The sequence below is a fragment of the Aotus nancymaae genome, unplaced genomic scaffold (assembly GCF_030222135.1).
Source record: "Aotus nancymaae isolate 86718 unplaced genomic scaffold, 86718_ANA_hifiasm-v0.15.2.pri h1tg000002l, whole genome shotgun sequence".
NCBI classification, from domain to species: Eukaryota; Metazoa; Chordata; class Mammalia; order Primates; family Aotidae; genus Aotus; species Aotus nancymaae.
In genome coordinates this window covers 53,178,686-53,185,346 of record NW_026988413.1, presented here as the reverse complement: position 1 = coordinate 53,185,346, position 6,661 = coordinate 53,178,686, and the positions used below count along the sequence as shown (strand labels likewise).

The 6,661-nt window shown below is 42.6% G+C and overlaps 1 protein-coding gene and 1 long non-coding RNA gene across 6 annotated transcripts in view; one reads left to right on the top strand and one right to left on the bottom strand.

Annotated features, from left to right (window-relative positions):
• Positions 1 to 462: 462 nt before the first annotated feature.
• LOC135274227 (uncharacterized) lies at positions 463 to 1,272 on the bottom strand. The gene is made up of 2 exons (XR_010342021.1): positions 1,056 to 1,272; positions 463 to 904 (listed from the first exon to the last, which is right to left on the bottom strand). It is a non-coding gene; the product is annotated as an uncharacterized LOC135274227 (long non-coding RNA).
• Positions 1,273 to 1,379: 107 nt separating this feature from the next.
• KMT2E (lysine methyltransferase 2E (inactive)) overlaps positions 1,380 to 6,661 on the top strand; it is a 105,859-nt gene continuing 100,577 nt past the window's right edge. For 4 of the 5 annotated variants that reach the window (XM_064374665.1, XM_064374661.1, XM_064374663.1 and 1 more), the window contains exon 1: positions 1,380 to 1,716. The gene's annotated coding sequence lies outside the window, so the exon portion shown is untranslated. The remainder of the gene's footprint in view (positions 1,717 to 6,661) is intronic. The other variant, XM_064374657.1, reaches the window with a different exon arrangement.

Below are 6,661 nucleotides of genomic sequence, written 5' to 3'. Positions count from 1 at the left end.
GACCCAGCGCCATCTTGCCCTGACGCAGTTACAAAAGTCAAGGGAGAAATCCTGTCTCCTCCTCCGCGCCAGCGCCCCAAAGTTTCGCAGAGGCCGAGCCGGGGCCCTCACCTCGCGCAGGGACAGGAGAAAATAGTCAGGGAAGAGCCTTGCGATTCGCTTCGCCACTGCTTGGGTTCCAAATCGGCCGCGGCAGCAACGATCACCATCGTCACTTCTCCCTCTCTACCTTTGCAACAGCCTCCCCCTACGGCTTTGGCCCCACCCGCTGCTGCAGGATGAGGTCATCGCCAGCCAACCACTGCGCGCCCGACAGGACACATCAGGCGCCGATTGGCTGCCAAGATCGCCTCTGCCTCTCCCCACTCCGCTCCCCTCCGCGCTCCGGGTCGCTGCGGGGCAAGGGGAAGACGGAAACCATTTCGGGAAAAGACCCCGAAAACAAGAGCCGTAATCGCCGTGTCACTTTAGTGGGGAAACCTTTTATTCTTTGGTCTCCCCCTTTTTTCTTCGAGATCACTATCTCTGTCCCTCCCTCGTTTAATCACCGCCACGTACAGTAATTCCCTCTCCCCTCCCGGCACAATGTCCCACCGGTGGGGAAATCCTTCCCCGAGACCAAGAGAAGTACAGGAGGCTGCAACGGCAACTGCACCGACGGCAACGGCAGCTTTTTACCCCGAAACACGGTGGCAAGGAGGCGGCGCTGACGGTGGCTGCATTTTTCCTGCTGCTTCTCCCCCCGACCTCTTCCGTTTCTCGCTCCTCCATAGAGACAGCGCTGGAGTCACCAGCTCCGCTTTTATCCCGTGCCCGGAGCCTGCGCACTGGAGCCTCCTCGGCCCCTAGTGGGCGTCGAGTGACACCCCAACCGGGTTCACCCAGCGCTGGAGGCCAGACTGGGCTGGGGAAGGAGGGGGAGAGAGACGCGGAGACGGAGCTGGGGTTGTTTGGGAGGGGGAGAAAGTGTATCACTTTCGGAGGGTGACGGGATGGAGGTCGTTCCCAGGCCCTGTCCTTGTCCGTGCACCCAATAGTGGCATGCCCAAGCTCACCTATATCCAGACTTGAGGGCCATTGGGGGGAAGGGGGAAAGAACCAATCCCACCGAACACCGACACTTCCTCAAACCTTCCGTGGATTGCTGAGTGCATCTGTTGCAGAAAGACAAGAAATTCCGTCCCCCTCACCGCCTCCAGTTTGCTATCTTCGAGCCTCCGCGGAGAGGCAACGGCGGGCGGCAGCCCACAAGCAAAATGGCGCCGGGCAGCTTCATCCCCTCCCCCTCTGCCCCTGCGGAGCGGGACGGGCGGGCCCCGTACACTTGCCGCCGCCGCCGCCGCCGCCGCCGCGGCCGCCGCCGCCGCCGTCGACGCCATTTTCCCAGAGTGAGAGGCAGTGACACTGAGCGGGCGTAGGGGGCCGAGTCGGAGACCGTGCCTGAGTTCGGGAGCTGCAACAGAGGGGGCATAAACACTCCGAGCAGCCTCGCCGTTGCCTCTGCGTTCCTGTTGACTTTCTGGGTGACCCCTCTCCTACTCCTCGGATCCTGGTGAAGAGGCTGCGCGCTGCTGTTTGGGGAGGGGGTGTGTGGAGCCGGGTCCTGTGTCCGCAGTGGCTGCTATCTGGGGGTCGCCTGTTCGCGGAGGTGCGGAGAGACTCCTTGGGGGTCGAGCACATAACGGGGTTCGGGTGTCTGGTGTGTGAACATCACAGGTCAGTGCCTGTCGTCTCCGTGGGAGTTCCTGGGGCTTGCGGGGTTGGGGGAGTTATGTTTCAAGGGGGAGAGAGGTTTCTCATCTTTATCCTTAAGCTGGGGGAGCCGACGTTGACTCTCAGGTGTCTTTTCCGGGGCGAGACGTTGCTTGCTTAAATCGAATTTATCTTTTCTTTTCCCTGACCCTAGAAATGGAGCATTATGGCGGGTTTTAGGGTTGGGGAAGGGGAAACTGGCAGTTAAACCCCCTTGAGAGTAGGAGTTAGGGAGGGGGCGCACTCCTCATTGGCAGCAGGTTAAGGCCGCTTTAGTGAGGAGGGAGGCTTGTGACTGTTGGTAGGGTTTGTGTCGAAGTGGTCCCAGGAGCTGCCAGCGCTCCCTTATCTCAGCCGCGTCTTGTTGAGGTGCTGAAAAGCCATATAGGCCCCATTTTCTTCCATTTCTTGACGGGCAGTCTCTGGTATAATGTGCACTTGAATACGAAAGGGCTAAGAAGAACGCCCTGGGCAGCTCTCTTTGTGGGAGAGCGAGACAGCTAGCTCCTCATCCTCTCCAGAAGAGGGTAAACCCGCCCCTGTGGTGGTCACCCCAGTACCCAGCCTTCTCAGTCTCCTCCCCCACTCCTTTTGCATTACCGCCGTCCTTTACTGTGTCGGAGCCTTAGGATCCACAATATGGCTCATTTCAGAAAAGCTTATTTTGACCAGGGGATTGGCACAAACCCTGTGGCAGCAGGCACAGATGAGAAACAAACGGTTCGCTGTGCTAATCGGGGTGGGGGTGAGAAAAAACAATCCAGAGTGCTCTCTTCCACTGGCCTTAGCTCCATATAGATCCGTCCTTGCTGGGCTCTGTCTTAAGAATGATACAATTTAAAGTCAAAGAGAAATCGCTAGAGTTAGCTCTAAAGTAAACCCCTTTTTTGCCTATTTTGTTCCGTTTTTAGAGATGTGAATAAGGTTAGGTGTTTAGAGTTCTGGAGACCTTGGATAGAATTAAGTGAGGTGCATTCAACTCTGGGCTGGAGACATGAATACCTATTTGGAAAATAGTCTGCTTTTTCCTTTAATTTCTGAGATGGGGAGTAAAAACTGAAATTTCCCTCTTTTGTCCTTTACAGATTCTAAAAATGGCGGCCCCAGGCTGATGTTGTGGTAATCTAATCAGCTCGGGTCCTCCACACCCCATGCAGTGCATTTGTCTGCAGCATATTACAGGCTTATTATGTTTACAAGAAAAGACTGGGCTTTTTTCCCTTCCCCGAGCCAGTTACAAAAATGTGTTGATATTTACTGCAAATTTCAATGCTGTGTTTTAGTTGATTAATTTGATTCGTTTTTCCTGAAAGATAAATTAAATGTCTCCACTTTTGAAAAAAAAAAATAAAACACTCAGCTTTGCAAATTTCAGTGGCGATGATGGCTGCTTTTCATCATTAAAAACAATTATTTGGGTACCAATAATAGTTTTTGTTTGATTCAATTCAGCCATCTTTTATTCAGTATGCCAAAGTAAATTAAAATGTTTAATAAGTATCTCAGTACAATCTATTTTGTATAATTAAATGTTTCAACTAAAGTAAGACATTTCCCAACCACTTCTTGACCCATTTTGTGGATTTTGGTTTTTGTATTCTGTTTCAGCTTAAATTTTAGGGAGCTGTACAAACAAGCCTAAACCTGTTACTTCATTGGGTGTAGAGATGCCATTATATTTTGCCATCCATTTTCCCCGTGTATTTAAGCTTTCCTTAAGAATTTTCAAAGTTGATGGTGTATTTGGTAAAGTGAAGCTTCATGCTGCTTTTAACAATTGTCTTAGGGCATACTATCATCATTATGTAAGTTAAAAGTAAGGCTCTGATTCTTGATTTTTTTCCTCCCCAAACATGCCCATTTACCTATTATGGGATTGTGGAATTTAGTCTGTTTTAATAGACCTTAAATAAAAACATTACCATAATAGGGTCTCGAATCCATTTTATGCTATTTTCAGAATCTTATAGACTGAGACTGAAAATTAAGTAGTGTCAGGTGTCATTTAGCTGTATTTTTTAAAGTGTGAAAGATTAGAATTCACTTTCATAGTGGGAGTTCTATCTTTTCGGGCTGAACTAAGCATTGAGCTATGAGTGGGCCATTAATGACACTTAATAACCATTCTGATTGTGGAGCAACTGCAAGACGATTGCCTTTCAATCCAGTAGTACTTAAAAAGGTTGGACAGTATACACCGTTTCATGATTCTCTTATTCCATTGTAAATATTTTGCAGCAGCATTTACTTCATATGGTGACTGTGGTAAGGTTCTAGCCTACGAAATAATTAGAGAAATAACTGGCTCAGAGATTTTCTACATACCAGTAGGTTTCATCATGGAAGACTGAGCACACAACCTTACTTAGAATTTTTGAAATATTTTATTATAAAGTGAAATGTTGGTGGGTAGTGGACGAGTTTGTATAGGGTTTGGGGTCAGTACTCATTTGTATTTTGATCTGAGTGAGTATGTAAGTCCAGGTCTTTCACTGCTGTGTAAAGATTGTGCATTTATTTTAAAGACTAGGTGATTAAGGTCTGTGGTTCAGAAGCTTGGTACTTTAAACTTACTATTCAATATACAAAACCATTGTATTCTTATAAATTTGATTTATGTATCTATAGGAGGGAACACTGCCTGTGCCCAATGTTTTTCTTCATAGAGACCTTAGTCAGGTCTAGACAGACAAAGCAATTGAACTTATTTAGCTTCAAATGAAAAATACCAAGTTAGAAATTATAGGAAAAACTGCCTTCAGTTTACTAGCTTTCTGCATATTGGCTTGCTTTACTGCTTTAGGTTTTGTTTGTTTCTTTTTGTTGGTGGTGGTGGTTTTTGTTTTTGTTTTTTTGATATTTTAGTTCCTGTAAAATGAGACTGGCTTTTTTTTTTTTTTTTTTTTTTAAGTATTGTACCTTATTTTGAATGGTTACTTTATAAATAACAGGGCTATAAATGTTTGTTTTTTGCTAACTGACTATGTATGTTTTAAGTTAGGATTCTCTAGGCAAATTTATTAAAAGGTTAGGCATAATTTTTGTTCCTAGAGAGTTTTGAAACAATTTGGTCCCTTGGGGGAAACTAGTCAAATGGTCTTTGTTTTTAGGATAGCTGAGTTTGAAGGATTAGTTGTTTATCTGTTTAAGTGGATTTATAGAAAACTATAATGTAATTGGAGAGTAAATTTTATTTTTAGAGCTTACATTTTGATCATACTTCCCTTTTGTTGTTAGTGTAAATGAAAGGATCTCTCTGATCCCAGTTTAAGTGTAGAACATTGACAGGTCTCCATTTCCCATCAACTCTGTAAGACTGATAACTGTCCTACAATTTTGGCTTGTCTGAATTCCTCACAGCTTCCAACAAGAAATCTTTGCCGTATATGCCCCCAGTAAGCTCTAGGACTTCTTGAATCTATTGAGGAAGTAGGAAGAACAGCTAATTAATAGGAGAAAAAATTTCCCCTCTACATATTTTAGTGGTCTTAGGGAAATTATAATTTCTTAAATTGGCTTCTTAATTTCCAAGAATAATATACTCATTTTCATTCTTCAATCTCATTAAGAAACTGTGGTTTAATGTTTAAAGGTATGCTTTATGTAAACCCTAACAGCTCTGTATTCGTACAACCATAGTATGTTTAAAATGTATAAAACCAACAGAACGTTGAAGAGCTATCAAAACGGGTTAGGAAATACTAGTATGCAGTTTTCTCAACAGATGCTATTGTATGTTTACTATTTTTAAAATATTTTAATAATGTGTAATCGCTTTTATCTACAAAGAATTTATTTTTAGCAGATGGTAGGTGCTTAATTATTTCTTGGATGTGAAGCTTTTGTTTAAGCAAACACATTTATATCTCAAATATGTAGGGTGATCAGGGACTGTTCCCTGTTACATGTTAGAATAAATGTTAAATACTTGTATTCTGTGAGAATACAGTTTTCCCCCAATTTCATGATGGATTATGAGACTTTTTAATATTGAAAATAGAATTATTTTTACTTTATAGTAAAATTACTTTCTGTGTTCACTGGCAAATTAACAAGAGGTATACTATTTGAACTATTACTGTATGAATGTTACTGGGTTTTAGGCTGGGTTTAAAATTGAAGTGGCTCAGATTTAGCTGTTTGTAATGTGCAAATGTCGGGAGGAGCCTTATTTTTTTCTTGACGTTGAAAGGATAATTTTTGTATTACCTAAAAATTTACTTAATATGGAGGAACAATATTTGTTGTTGAAATAGTTTTCTACACTAAACTGGAAGTGGATGGTATTTAAAAATCTTGCTATTAAACAATGAGTATTTTACTTTATCTAAAATAAGTAGGAGTATTTTACTTTATATAATATGAAATAGGAGTATTTTACTTTATATAGTATAAAATTTGAGTGTTTTACTCTGTATAAAAATACTCAAATTCGTCTTTTGTCTATGCTTCAAAATATCGTTTCAGCGAAGGCTTAATGTAATTTGTTTAATAGCAATTGCAAGAGATAGTAATTAACCATATTACGATGCAAACAAATTGGTTTTTGTTACTGTGAACTTCCATGCTAAGTTCGACATTAAAAATCAAATGAAGGTGACCCAGATTAAGTTAATTAGATCTTAATTTGTGTCTTTAAGGATAAGAGAAGTTTATTAATTATTGGTAACTAGGATGCTTTTTACTTAAATCAGAGTTAGGAAAAGTCAGGAAAAGCAGTTGGTCTTATATTTCACTAGATAACACATTTTCACTTGATATGAAATCAATTCTTTTTTCCCTCACGAACAGATCATAATTGGATTTCATTTTTGGACATAAAAACTTTTTTTATTGTTAGGTGAATTTTACAGTTTTATTGGAAATCTCATTTGGTTATTTACCAAAACTATTTAAGCTTTTGGGGGCG